Source organism: Stenella coeruleoalba (assembly GCF_951394435.1).
Source record: "Stenella coeruleoalba genome assembly, chromosome: 3".
Taxonomy (NCBI): domain Eukaryota; kingdom Metazoa; phylum Chordata; class Mammalia; order Artiodactyla; family Delphinidae; genus Stenella; species Stenella coeruleoalba.
In genome coordinates, this window is record NC_137148.1 from 125314671 (window position 1) to 125328962 (window position 14292).

General features: G+C 43.9%; 1 protein-coding gene across 4 annotated transcripts in view; it reads left to right on the plus strand.

Annotated features, from left to right (window-relative positions):
* ARHGEF37 (Rho guanine nucleotide exchange factor 37) overlaps window positions 1-14292 on the plus strand; it is a 74738-nt gene that overhangs the window by 13677 nt on the left and 46769 nt on the right. Inside the window, exon 1 of one of the 4 annotated variants that reach the window (XM_079915727.1) lies at window positions 4824-5151. The exons of 2 other annotated variants lie outside the window; for them this stretch is intronic. The gene's annotated coding sequence lies outside the window, so the exon portion shown is untranslated. Of the gene's footprint in view, window positions 1-4823; window positions 5152-5233; window positions 5381-14292 lie in introns of those variants that run through there. One more of the 4 variants, XM_079915728.1, reaches the window with a different exon arrangement.

The following is a 14292-nucleotide window of genomic DNA, read 5'->3' on the forward strand; positions in this document are numbered from 1 at the left end:
TATATGTTGCTAATGAGGTTACTACACTAGCCTGTTATCTGATAAAAGTTTAATTCTGCTAAAGACCCAGCAACCAATAATTTCTTGACTTGTCTTTCTGACAATTTAAAATCTCAGAATGAATAAATGATTCAAGAAACATACATTTGGACTTAGTAGAATTTTAAAAAAATGGTGATGGGAATCTTTGGAGAAAGCAACCATATGAGAGAAAATATGGAGTAGTAGTAGTTGGTTATGCACTTATCACCTATGAGCCGTGTACTCTTGGACAGGTTACTTCATCTCTCTGAGCTTCAGTTTCCTCATCTGTAAAATGCAAATAATATCTATAATATAGGATGACTATCACTATTAGAAATAATCCATGAAAAATTTCTGGCATGTATTAGGTACTCAGTAAGTAGCACCTATTTTTAGTATTACTGTAGAAATTAGAGTGGTAAATTTCATAGAATTAAATTAAAAAATAGATATGATCCCAAGACTGAGACTCTAAAAGAGGTAGGCAGTCTTCTTAAAAATTTATCAGAAAAATAAATTGGATTTATTATGCTCATGGCACTGTCCCCACTGTGCTGCTAAGTACACTTCTGACACAGTTTACCCCTTTGCAACCTTTCTTTGCTCAACTCTGCAATTATAAGTGATTCCAATAAGAAATAAAAGGAGATGCTTGGGAAGAAAATATTGTTACTGTAAAGAAGTTCTCTGACTAGCTAAAATTTTAACAAGTTGAGTAATAAGTATGACAGCCACCTCTTCTGGTCTTGAGAGTTCAGCTCAGGTGCTGTATTAAGCATTTTACACAGATTATACTCTTTAATTCTTTCAGGGTTTTTTGGTGTTTTTTTGGTATTTTTTTTGGTTTTGTTTCAGTTTTTTCGGTACGCGGGCCTCTCACCGCTGTGGCCTCTCCCGTTGCGGAGCACAGGCTCCGGACGCGCAGGCCCAGCGGCCATGGCCCACGGGCCCAGCCGCTCCGCAGCACGCGGGATCCTCCCGGACCGGGGCACAAACCCGCGTCCCGTGCATCGGCAGGCGGACCCTCAATCACTGCGCCACCAGGGAAGCCCTAATTCTTTCAGTTTTGGCCTATAGATTATTAGAAGACTTTATAGTGGACATTTGTCATATTCCTGGCTGTCCAGCCTCCAAATTGCCTTTATAAGTTTGGGGAACAGGCCACGGTGTGAGGTAGGCCCCTACATCTCACTCATGGAAGCCAAAAGGCCCTGGTATCAGTCTTTCCTGATTGTTGACTGCTTGGGACCCAAGCATGACTGATTAGCCCATCCGTCCAGGATTGTGATTCTGGAGATAGGGGTCAGGAGAAGCAGGCAGGGCTTCCATGGTGGCGCCAGTGGTTAAGAATCCGCCTGCCAATGCAGGGGACACGGGTTCGAGCCCTGGTCTGGGAAGATCCCACATGCCACGGAGCAACTAAGCCCATGCGCCACAACTACTGAGCCTGCGCTCCAGAGCCCACGAGCCACAACTACTGAGCCCACGTGCCACAACTACTGAAGCCTGGGCTCCTAGAGCCCGTGCTCTGCAACAAAAGTCACTGCAATGAGAAGCCCGTGCACCGCAACAAAGAGTAGCCCCCGCTCACTGCCACTAGAGAAAGCCCGCACACAGCAACAAAGACCCAATGCAGCCAAAAATAAATAAAATAAATACATTAAAAAAAAGAGAGAGAGAGAAGCAGGCAATGTGTAAAATTTACTCTGGAAGTGGTGGTATTCAGTATCTGGTGGCAGTGATGGCAGCTGGGTCAGCTATGGCACCCAATCCCCAGGGCATTGCCAGTGTCCAGCAGCAGCATCCTTCCTATGGCGTGGTTTCCTCTTTGGGTCTGGCCACCCAGCCTATGTTGGTGCTTCCTGTATTCTTAGCCTGGTTTTCTAGTCTGCATTGATTCTTTGAGCTCCCTGATACTCTTTGAATAAATTCCTTTTCTGCTTCAGTTAACTAAAATCGGATTTTGTTGTGTACAACCAAAAGACTGGCTAGTACCTAGTCTTTAGGTAATGCTCAACCCAAAAGAGTCTGATGTTGCTGCTTTTAGTACAGATCTCTGGATAAAGTCATGGTCAAATGTGCACCTGGTCTGGGAGTTCTGTCTAGGTTTCCTTTAAGCCCATGCACCTCAGGGACAATATCTGCTGCCCCACCCTAAATGGACTATTCTCTCTCTTCCACAACTTCTTAATTCACACTCATTCACTTACCCAGTCAATAATCACTTATTGCACCTACAGGGCAATATGCCAGGCACTGAGAGGAGTCCAAAGGTGAATAAGCTGTAGCCTTGACAGTATACTTTGAAATTTTGAACGAGGTAAATATATTTTCTTAAAAGATAAATTAAGGACTTCCCCGGTGGTCCAGTTGTTAAGACTCTGCACTTCCAATGAAGAGGGCACGGGTTTGATCCCTGGCTGGGGAAGATCCCACATGCTGCGCGGTGAGGCCAAAATAATTTAAAAATTTAAAAACTTAAAAAATTGATCACTCTGTTGAGGGTAGAAGTGAAGGGGAACTCTTTTTATCTTTGAGTTAGTATCACTGGGGACAAGGTGATATCCATTTCTTTGTAAATGTTCTAGAAATCAATCCCAAAAGGCAATTGGATTCCTTTGTTAGAGGTTTCCAGTCAAAACAAACAAGTAGCTCTCCAGAGCTCTGAGAAAAGAATGCCTCTTTTGAAGCTGACAACTAGATTTCTGCTTATCAAAATATTTGTGACTAGGATGAAAGATGGGGAATTAGTGCCAGTGCATTAGAAATTTAACTCAAGATAACCCATAGTCCTAAAATAGAATCAAAGAAACATCAGTTTCAAATAAAAATATCATCTAGCTTTTCTCCTTTTCCTTAACTTATGAAATAAATTGTACTCCAGGGAAGCAGGGACTCCACTTCCTCTTGAACCCCTATATTATAGTAATTTGCCCGGGAGGTTTGACACTTCTATCTGAAAACACAGAATATTCAACACAAGCAAGGAAGAAGGGCACACACATATTAGAAATGGAAAGTAAATAGGTAAAGCAGATGATTCCAGACACCTGGGACAAGTGGTCTCTCTCTCTCTCTCTCTCTCTCTCTCTCACTCTCACTCACTCACACACACACACAAAAGGAGCATAAAGTGAGGTGCGGAGCACTCACAAGACCCGCACCCACAAACAGGAAGTCTGATCTAGAAGTGAGACTTGTTTTGGGGGTCAGGTCTTCATTACCTGGGTGACTTTGGACAAGTCACTTAACCACTCTAGGACTCAAATTCTCTTCAGAATTAGAAGGAAATTTAGAGATCACCTAAACTTTAACTTTTGCATGACTCTTCTTTGAAGCATCCCCAATAACCCTCTCTAGTTGAATGCTGACTTTTTTTTTTTAATTAATTAATTTATTTTTGGCTGTGTTGGGTTTTCATTGCCGTGCACTGGCTTTTCTCTAGTTGCGGCGAGCGGGGGCTACTCTTCATTGCAGTTCGCGGGCTTCTCATTGCGGTGGCTTCTCTTGTTGTGGAGCATGGGCTGTAGGCACGCAGGCTCAGTAGTTGTGGCGCCCGGGCTTAGTTGCTCCACGGCATGTGGGATCTTCCCGGACCAGGGCTTGAACCCGTGTCCCCTGCATTGGCAGGTAGATTCTTAACCACTGAGCCATCAGGGAAGCCCTGAATGCTGACTTTTAGTGACAGGATGCTCACTCTCTCCAGGCAACTGATGTCATTTTTGAAATGCTCTGATTGTTAGACAAGTTCTTCCTTACATATTTGCAATTTGTCTCCCTATAGCTTTCCCCATGCTAGTGACCTCTAATTTCATGTATGTGAAGTCTGATCCATGAACAGCTCTTTAAGAAAGCTCTCAACTTCCTTTGCTTTTCTCCTCTACAGACTAAAACCACCCCCTCCTCTTCTACTGTTCTCATCCATCACATTCAAGATACAACACCATGCTGGTCTTCATATTTTTATGCATGTAGAGTAGTGCTTAAGCATCCTGAGGCCTCAGACAGTCTGAATTTGAGTACTGGTCCTGTCACTGAGTAGCTGTGTGACAGTGTGCAAGTTACTTTCATTTCTCTAGCCTCAGTTTTTCTCTCTAAAATGAGGATGATAATAGGTATACCTATCGTTAGAAAAGTTATGAATCTGATTGATGAGGAAATACAAATAAAATGTTTAGTACAGTACCTGGCACTGAGTAAGCAATATTACTAGTGCTATCACTAATAATAGTAATAACGTTCACATAATTAGAGTAAGAATGAATATTAGAATTGGAGGATTTAGAAAAGTTAATCTAGTCCATTTATCACTCCATAAACAAGATTTGGTTGCCCTGATATGAAACTTTCTATACTTTTCGTAATGATCACTTTCAAGTGTGTGTTCATTATCAGACACGCCCCAAGGGGGCAGGGACCTTGTCTGTTATGTTGACTGCTGAATACTTGGTGCCTAGAACAGAGTCCCACTCACTACTCTGAGTCATAGAAAAGGCAACTGGGGTGCAGGGAGACTGGCAGATTTATCTAAGATTGCGCACAGGGCTCCCAAGAGAGCTAGGATAGGAACCCAGAAATCCTGGGCAGCCGGCACTCAGAATTAAAATCAAGGTCCAGCCCTAAAGTTTGGTGATTCGGGAAGGAGCACAGATATTCAGGGATCCTGGGGTCAACATTCCCACCGGATGGCCTAACTGCCGGTCCCTGCTTTGGTGCTGAGTAGCCCGAGGGAGGAGTAGGTGCCTAAATGAGAAGTCGCGGGTAGGTGGGTCACCGGGCGCAGCATTGACACCCACTTGCAAGGCTTCGCGCTGGCTGCGGGCCAGCGCACGGCAGTTGCTGCAGTCGCCGGGCCACCCCGGCTGGGACTCACTGCAGGGAGCGTCCAGTGGAAAACAACCTGCCTCCAGTTGGACAATTAACAAAGGCGAAAGCCGGGGCCGCGCCCTCTCGGCACACGCACATACGCAGCGTGGGCAGAGCCGCGCCCGCCCGCGTCCTCCCTAGGAACAGCGCGCGCAGGTCACAGCGCGGCGTGGGGCCGGGAGACCGGCGCCTTTCTTTCCCTGGCTGCGCAATCGCCGGGGCGGTCGAGCTCCTTCCGGCAGCTGGCACCCTGCGCGAGCGGTGAGTCTGCCCGGGTGATTGGGCCGGCAGGATAGGGCCAGGGAGGGTCGCGGGAAAACAGCTGCTGATCAGATCCGGAAAGGGAGGTTGGAGGAGCGCTGGAGCGACGACGCCGGTCCGGGTTGCTCGGTAGCTAGCTTTGTGTCTTGAGTCTACTGGGAATGCAAGCAACCTGATCCAGCTGATGCAAGCGGGTCAGTTTACAGGTGGAAAACTGAGGCCCGGAGAGGTAAGCTGGCCTGTCATTGTTTATCCCTCTGCTTCAGTGTAGCATTGGGGGCGACTTTTTAATGACTCCATATACGTTAAAACAGTGGAATAATACAAACAATGGTTAAAAAAAATTCTTGACAAGGAAAGTATAATTATAAATAGGGAGTCAAGGCCAGGGGAAAAGAGAAAGGAAATCTGTGGTCCATAGGTGAGGTGCCTGGGCCAACAGCCCTCAGAGAAGTAGTGCCAAGACTGGGACTGGAAGCCAGAACTTACGACCCCTGCCGCACTGCTCCCTGGACAGCGAGCGCCAGGAACTTAGAGAATTGGGAAGCTGACAGCCTGCCTAGGTGCTGGCTCTTAACCTTCTTGGGGTCACTGACTCCTTAAAAGTCTGGGTCCCCTCCCCAGGGTTCATACATAATCTTGCACACAGTTTCCGATTTGACAGCAGGATGAAGCATTCCTGCTGTAAGGAATGACTGAAGGCTGGCACTCAGGCTGCGCTGTTTCGGAGCAGTTTATTTGCTCCTGTAAAGGGAGGCGGGTGAAGGAATGAGTTCCTGCTCTGAGTTCAGACAGCTTCCGACGCCCCTAGCTGCCTGGTTTTGGACATACTTTTTAACCTCTCCAAGGCCCAGTTTTCTTTGTAAACTTGAGGTAAGATTGCTTCGTCTTTCATGTTGTTGTCGGACTACAGATGAACGTTGAGCCCAGTGCCCCGCTCGTAGTAGGTGCTCAATAAAAGGGCTGGCGCACACAAACCAGTGAGTCAAAGCCATGCCAGTTAAGAAAGAGTGATGACCTGCGGGAAGTTGGGCTGTATCCGAAATAAAAGAAAAAAAAATTAAAAAATTTAAAACATGCAAATATAAAGTCAGCCCTATTATGACTTATAAGCGGCTGCACATACCTTGGTGATAGTAACCTAAATAAGAGTGCACCTATTTAGAATAATGCCCAACACTCAATATTTGACCCTGGGTCAAATGCTGAAAGTAGAAACTACCAGACATTCTAACAAGGACAGATTATTGGGCCTCACATGCCCCTTTTGAATGGAGCCAGCATCTGTATAGTTGTAAATGAGAGGAAAGAGAAGGACATACATGGGAACCTGGGCGCCTCCCTAATCTTGCCCACAGATGGAGGCTCAGCTGAGTTTCTGCCAGGGTACAGGAGTTACTTGGCAGTTGGCTCATATCCCTCTTGGATCAGCAGCTTGCTGTGGTAAACAGTGCCTTGGTTGATTCTGTTCTAGAACAAATAAATGGCTTTTTATTTAACTGATTAGGGAGGGGGGGTGTTTTGGGTGCTGTAACTGAAGCAAAATGGCATTTGTTGAGCTTAATTGTCCAAAGCCTGTTGCTTATTGACAGGCTTAAGCTCTTTAAAATCGATGGATCCAAAATTATGAGGAGAGGGCCTGGGCAGGCCTACTTATCTATAAAAGGAGCTGCCCTTACCAAATACTGTGTTGTCTCCTTTCCCTACCATTTTAGGCCTTGCCAATAGAGACAGGGAAATATGGCTTAGGGCAAATAGCTGTTATTTAATTTGGGTTAAGACACACACTACCTGTCTGGTGGTTACATTCCTCTCTGTGTATTTATAAGGGGCAGTTTTTCCTCAGAGAGAGAAAGAAAGAGAGAATGTGTATGTGTATGTCTGGAACGTCTTTTGCCCTCTGTCTTCGTAACCTCAAACAGTCATTTCTCAACCCAGAGAAGTCCTTTTTCTGCAAGCTTGGTGATTTTGGCACATTCCTTTCCTTGCTAGCTCTGTTGCCTAAATTTGTTTCACAGTAGCTCTCTTAGAAAGTTGTTTTTTTTTTTGCAGTACGCGGGCCTCTCACCGTTGTGGCCTCTCCCATTGCGGAGCACAGGCTCCTGACGCGCAGGCTCAGCGGCCATGGCTCACGGGCTCAGCCGCTCCGTGGCATGTGGGATCTTCCCAGACCGGGGCACAAACCCGCGTCCCCTGCATCGGCAGGCGGACCCCCAACCACTGCGCCACCAGGGAAGCCCAGAAAGTTTTTTTTGATTTGATCTTTAGGTTCCAAACTCTTGGTGTTCCATGGGACAACACAGAGCACACACAGTCATTCTCTTAGACAAAGGCTCTTACTTATTTGAAGGCAGTCCGTGTACCCCTTCCGTGCGTTTGCCTCTCCAGACTCACTGTCTTCATTCCTTCAACTATTCCTTAGGAGGACAATAGTAAGAGCAGACTTTCTTAAGAAATCTACAGATCGCTTGTGTCAGAATCACCTAGGGGCTTGTCAAAATGCCCCATCTGTGACCTACTGAATCAGAATCTTCCAAGAGTGGGGGCAAGAATTTGCCTGCCTGATAAGTGCTCCTGGTGGTTCTTGTGCACCTCTGGTTGCCTATGTGTGTGTTGGGGGGTAGGAGACTATTAATTATTTATACATTTCTGTATTGTTTGTCTAGTTATGTAATCAGTGAGAGCCTCTTTTGTAATTTTTTTTTTTGGCTGTGCCACATGACATGTAGAATCTTATTTCCCCAACCGGGGATTGAACCCACGCCCCTTGCAGTGGAAGGGCAGAGGGAAGTCCTCCTTTGTAATTTAAGCAAACAAACATAAAACCCATGATGTCCAAAGAGAATATATTGGTGGCAAATAAGCACTTGAAAAGATGTTCAAGATCATTAATCATTGGGGAAATGCACATTAAAACCACAAGCAGATAAAACTTCATACAAAGACTGGCTACATCAAGTGTACATCAAGTGTACACTTGAAGTGTTGACCAGGTTGCCGGAACTCATACACTGTTGGTGGGAAAGTAAAATGGTACAACCACTTTTTAAAAGTATGACATTTTCTTTTAAAAGTATATACCTATCTGTGATCTAAACATTGCATTCCTAAAAAAAAAAAAAGAAATGAAAAATAAGCATTGCATTCCTAGGTCCAGCTTTATTGTAATTGAGAAACAGGAAGCAACCAGTGCATAGATAAACTGTGGTATATTTATATAATATAATACTACACAGCAATAAAAAGTAATGAACTATTGATACATGCTACAACATGGATGAATGACAAAATAATTTTGTTGAAAGGAAGAAGCCAGACAAAAAAGTGTACATACTATATAATTACAGTTATATAAAATTCAAGGGGAGTTTCTGTCTCTTAGCTGACCTCAAACTTTGTTGTGGCTTCCAAGAGTTGTGTGTCTAACTCCACTTGTAACAGTGTCATTGGCAATTTGATCACTATTCTGCCAGTGTTCATCTGTGCCATTCATTCATTAATTCAATTAATTGAGCACCTACTATGTGCTAGATCTAGAGTAGACACTAGGTGATACGTTGATGAATGTAAGAAACATGGTCTTTGCCCTTGTGGAGCTTCTGCTCTATTGAATGAACCAGTAAAACAAATTGAATAGGAAACATAATTATTGGGGGAAAGGAGTGGTTCTTTGGAAGGGGGATGACATTCAGGGGAGACTTGTCTGGGTTTCGACAGAGGAATGAAGCAGTCAATTTTATGTTTTTGAATGACCACTCTGGTGCTGTGTATGCATCCAGTCAGGAGGCTGTTGTGCTGATTCAGGAGAAAAATGGTGGAGATTTAGGTTCAGGTGGTCTTAGAGATGGGAAGCACCGAAAGAACTAATGGCTATCCTTAATGAAACAGGGCAGATCCCAGAGGTTGACACTGACCAACACTCTTTGAATTTGGTATTTTATCAGTTTTTAGTCCATATTATTGTCCTATTGCTTCCCCATCGCCACATCTTATTCCATTACCTCATCTTATTCCTTATTCGTAAGGATGTCACGAGAGACCAGCAGTACCTTCCTAGTCCAGTTACACTAGCCTGTGGTATTCCTTTGATCTACTGATCTAGTCAGCTTTCATTAAGGGAATGAGGATAGTCTGGCATGACCTGTTTGTCTTTTTTCTGTTAACCTATGCTGGCTCTCAGTGATGTCTGTTTCATAGACAGATGGTCTTTCCAAGGGCTGATAGACCATCTGTTTTAATCAAGTGGCAGAAACCCAACTCAGAGTGGTTTAGACCAAAGTGGGGTGGGGAATGAAAATGTGTTAGCTCACATTAAAAAAAAAAAATCCGAAGGGAATCAGTCTCCATCGTGGTTGGATTAAGTAATGCCATCAGGGCTTAGTCTCATGGTCTCTCCATCTCTCAGCTCCACTTCTTTGTTATTAGCTGCATTGTCAGTTAGGCTCTGCTGTGTAGTTCGTATTACTTATTATTATCATCATGATTAACTATTCTCACCATCTGCTTGAATATGATCAGCCAAGTGTCCTTAGACAACTTCATCCCTCTGATCCACGGTCATGCTACTCTTTCCAGTTTAACAGTAATAGTAACAAAAACAACAGCTACCATTATTGAAAGCTCACCACGTAGCAGACACTCTGCTATACACTTTACATGGATTATCATATGAAATCTTATAACAACCTTATAAGGAAGGTTATATAATTATCCCAGGAAAGCCAGCTGATTGATCGCAGAATCAGAATTTGAAATCAAGTTTTCTGCTTCCAGGATCTAGGCTCCTAACCTTCATAGTGACCCCTGCAGTCACTCTTTAGGGCTAAGAAGAGGAAAGCAAAGCCATCAAATGGAGTGCCTATTTTTTACTTTTTCTGAACATGAATGTTAAAATTTAGTTGGCAGTCATAGTAGGGGCAGAGCTGTGGAGGTTATTCTTACAATTTTGTTAATCCCAGACGCTTCTGTGTTTTAGAGTTCTGGAAGCTCTTTGTACAGGACCCACCACTCTGACTCTTGTATGTATCTTTATTTATTTATTTATTTATTTTGCCATACGCGGGCCTCTCACTTCCATGGCCTCTTCCCTTGCGGAGCACAGGCTCCCAGCCGCTCCGCGGCACGTGGGATCTTCCCGGACCGGGGCATGAACCCGTATCCCCTGCATCGGCAGGCGGACTCTCAACCACTGCGCCACCAGGGAAGCCCCTCTTGTATGTATCTTTATAAACGAGGCTTGTTAGCCAGGATCCCTGTGTGGCCATTCTCATTTCCATAGGTATTTCCTCCCTTTATTCTTCAACAGGGTCTTTTGTTAGCATGATGTTTAACTTCATCTTCAACAGTCTTCCCATGAACCCTAATCCCTAGAGGTTTTGCTTCCTTTTTTTCCCCTTAAATGTTTAAATTGACCTCTCTCTGTAACCTGGGGTGGGAGCCTGATGGATGTTCATCTTTTCTTGCCATGACATTTTGCCTTCTGAAAGAACTTTTAAGATGATGGTTTCACTTTCCTCTGGGATCTGCTTACTTCCATTCATTTCTTTCTTTCTTTCTTTCTTTTCTTTCGTTGTGTTGGGTCTTAGTTGCGGCAGGCGGGCTCCTTTGTTGTGGCTCAAGTGCTCCTTAGTTTCAGCACTCAGGCTCTTTAGTTGTGGCATGCAAACTCTTAGTTGCAGCATGCATGTGGGATCTAGTTCCCTGACCAGGGATGGAACCTGGACCCCCTGCACTGGGAGCACAGAGTCTTAACCACTGAGCCACTAGGGAAGTCCCTGTCTCCATTCACTTCTTTTTTTTAAAGAGTAACCACCTCTTTTTTTTTGTTTGTTTTTTGTTTTTTGTTTTTTGCAGTACACGGGCCTCTCACTGTTGTGGCCTCTCCCGTTGTGGAGCACAGGCTCCGGACGCGCAGGCTCAGCAGCCATGGCTCACGGGCCCAGCCGCTCCGCAGCATGTGGGATCTTCCCAGACAGGGGCACAAACCCGTGTCCCCTGCATCGGCAGGTGGACTCTCAACCACTGCGCCACCAGGGAAGCCCTAACCACCTCTTTTTTTTAATATAAATTTATTTATTTATTTTTGGCATTTGGTCCTCATTGCTGCATGCGAGCTTTCTATAGTTGCGGTGAGCAGGGGCTACTCTTTGTTGCTGTGCATGGGCTTCTCATTGCGGTGGCTTCTTTTGGTGTGGAGCACGTGCTCTAGGCATGCGGGCTTCAGTAGTTGTGGCATGCAGCCTCAGTAGTTGTGGCCTATGGGCTCTAGAGCACAGGCTTAGCAGTTGCGCATGGGCTCAGTTGCTCCACGGCATGTGGGATCTTCCTGGACTAGGGATCGAACCCGTGTCCCTGCATTGGCAGGCGGATTCTCAACCACTGCACCACCACGGAAGCCCTCCATTCACTTCTGATTGGTCAGAATTAGGTTCACAGTATCATTTTCCTTGTTACTTCTGTCTTAAAAGGGGTGAAATCATCAGGACGTCCATAACATTTACTTAGTCCCTCTGCAAAACTTGGAGCAAATAACCAGATATTTTAAATGCCCTATCCTTACTGGGTATATACTCAGAGAAAACCATAATTCAAAAAGACACATGCACCCCAATGTTCATTGCAGCACTATGTTTTCAAAAATTTATTTTATTTTTGGCTGCATTGGGTCTTTGTTGCTGCGTGCAGGCTTTCTCTAGTTGTGGTGAGCGGGGGCTACTCTTCGTTGCGGTGCATGGGCTTCTCATTGCGGTGGCTTCTCTTGTTGCAGAGCACGGGCTCTAAGTATACAGGCTCAGTAGTTGTGGCTTGCAGGCTCTAGAACACAGGCTCAGTAGTTGTGGTGCACGGGCTTAGTTGCTCTGCAGCATGTGACATCTTCCTGGACAGGGCTTGAACCAGTCTCCCCTACATTGGCAGGCGGATTCTTAACCACTGCACCACCAGGGAGACCCTCATTGCAGCTCTATTTATAATAGCCAGGTCATGGAAGCAACCTAAATGCGCATCGACAGATGAATGGATAAAGAAGATGTGGTGCATATATACAATGGAATATTACTCAGCCATAAAAAAGGAACGAAATTGGGTCATTTGTAGAGACATGGACATGGATGGACCTAGAGACTGTCATACAGAGTGAAGTAAGTCAGAAAGAGAAAAACAAATATCATATATTAGTGCATATACATGGAATCTAGAAAAATGGTATAGATGAACCGGTTTGTAAGGCAGAAATAAAGACACAGATGTAGAGAACAAACATATGGACAGCAAGGGGGAAAGTGGTGGGATGAATTGGGAGATTGGGATTGACATATATACACTAATATATATAAAGTAGATAACTAATAAGAACCTGCTGTATAAAAAAAATAAAATTACAAAAATGAAAGAACCCTAGAGCCCTAGAACCCTAAATAAAACAAAACAACAAGAAACAAAAATTAAATGCCCTATCTTTATTGTAGAGCCCTTTTTTTCCCGCCTTTAACTTTGTATCCTCACAGTCCAGAAAAATGCTTGGCATGAAATAGCTACTCCAAATATTTGTTGAATAAATGTGTGAATGCCCAAATTATTCTGTGCGAGTGTGGACAGAGGAGGAGAGAGGAGAAGAGAATTAACTGTTTTATCCTATCCTATCCTAGAGTCAGAAGCAGTCACTGCATAACATTCAAGAAACATTTTTTGTTTTTAGTACCCGCTATGTGCTAGACTGATTTTAGTTCTTAATTGCTTATCACAGGGCATCAAAGAGATCTCAGGACTGAGCATGGACTAGACTATATTGAAAGACATATTTTCCCAAATATGTTCTCCAAGACAAACCTCCTTATCAGACCAGACCAGGAAATGGAACAAAGGCACCCAGCCTGTTCTCCCAGGCTTTTAAGCTGCATTTGTCCTGAGAGTGTTGCAAAGATAGTGGATAACTTAAGCTATCTAATATTTCGTTTGTTTTTAACTTTTTACTTTGAAATAAGTATAGGTCAGCATGAAGTTCCAAGGATAGTACAGAGAGGTTATGTGTATCTTCACCAGGTTCCTCCAGTGGTTATGTCTTATCTCAATAGCAGGAAAACCAGGAAATTGGCATTGATATAATCATGTGTTTGATTGTTAGATGTTGTTTTATCACGTGTGTAGATTTCTGTAACCACCATTTCAATTAAGATGCAGATCTATTCTATCACCATGAAGTTCTCCCTGTGCTGTTCCTTTATTGCCACACCCAGGTGCCCACCACCCTCATCCCTAACCAAGTGACCACTAATCTGTTCTCTGTCTCTATAATTTTAGATGCTTTATAAATGATCACACAGTAAGCTTTTCAGGTTGTTCTGTTTTCAGGCAGCACAACTGGATGGTTCTTGAGGGTATCAGTAGTTCATCCCTTTTTATTTCTGAGTATTCTGTGACCTTAGATATACAACTTTTTTTTTTTTTTAGCCATCCACCTATTAAATTCACTTAATAAAACAACATTTTGGTTGTTTTCAGTTTTTAGCTATTACAAATAAAGCTTTGACGAACATTCGTAGACAGGTTTTTATATAGGCATAAGTTTTCTTCCTCTGGAATAGATGCCCTGGGGTGTGATTGCTGGTAAGTGTATGTTTAGTGTTTAAAGAAACTGACAAACTATTTTCTAAAGTAACTGTACCATTTTACATTCCCATCAGCAATGTATGAGAGATCCAGTTTCTCCGCATCCTTGCCAACATTTCGTATTATATAATATTTTGGGGGGTAACAGCTTTATTGAGATATAATTCACATAATATAATTCACCCTTTTTTTTTGGCCACGCCGCATAGCATGCGGGATCTTAGTTCCTGACCAGGGATTGAACCTGCGCCCCCTGCAGTGGAAGCGCAGAGTCTTAACCACTGGACTGCCAGGGAAGTCCCTAATTCACCCATTTAAAGTGTACAAATCAATGGTTTTTAGTATATTCACTGAGTTGTGCAACCATCACCACTAATAAGTTTAGAACATTTCACCATCCCCAAAAGAAACCCAGCTACCACACTCCAAATCATTATCCCTTCAGCCCTGGAAACTACTAACCCACTTTCTGTTTCTGTAGATTTGCCTATTCTGGACATTTCCTATAAATAGAATCATCAAGTATGTGGTCCT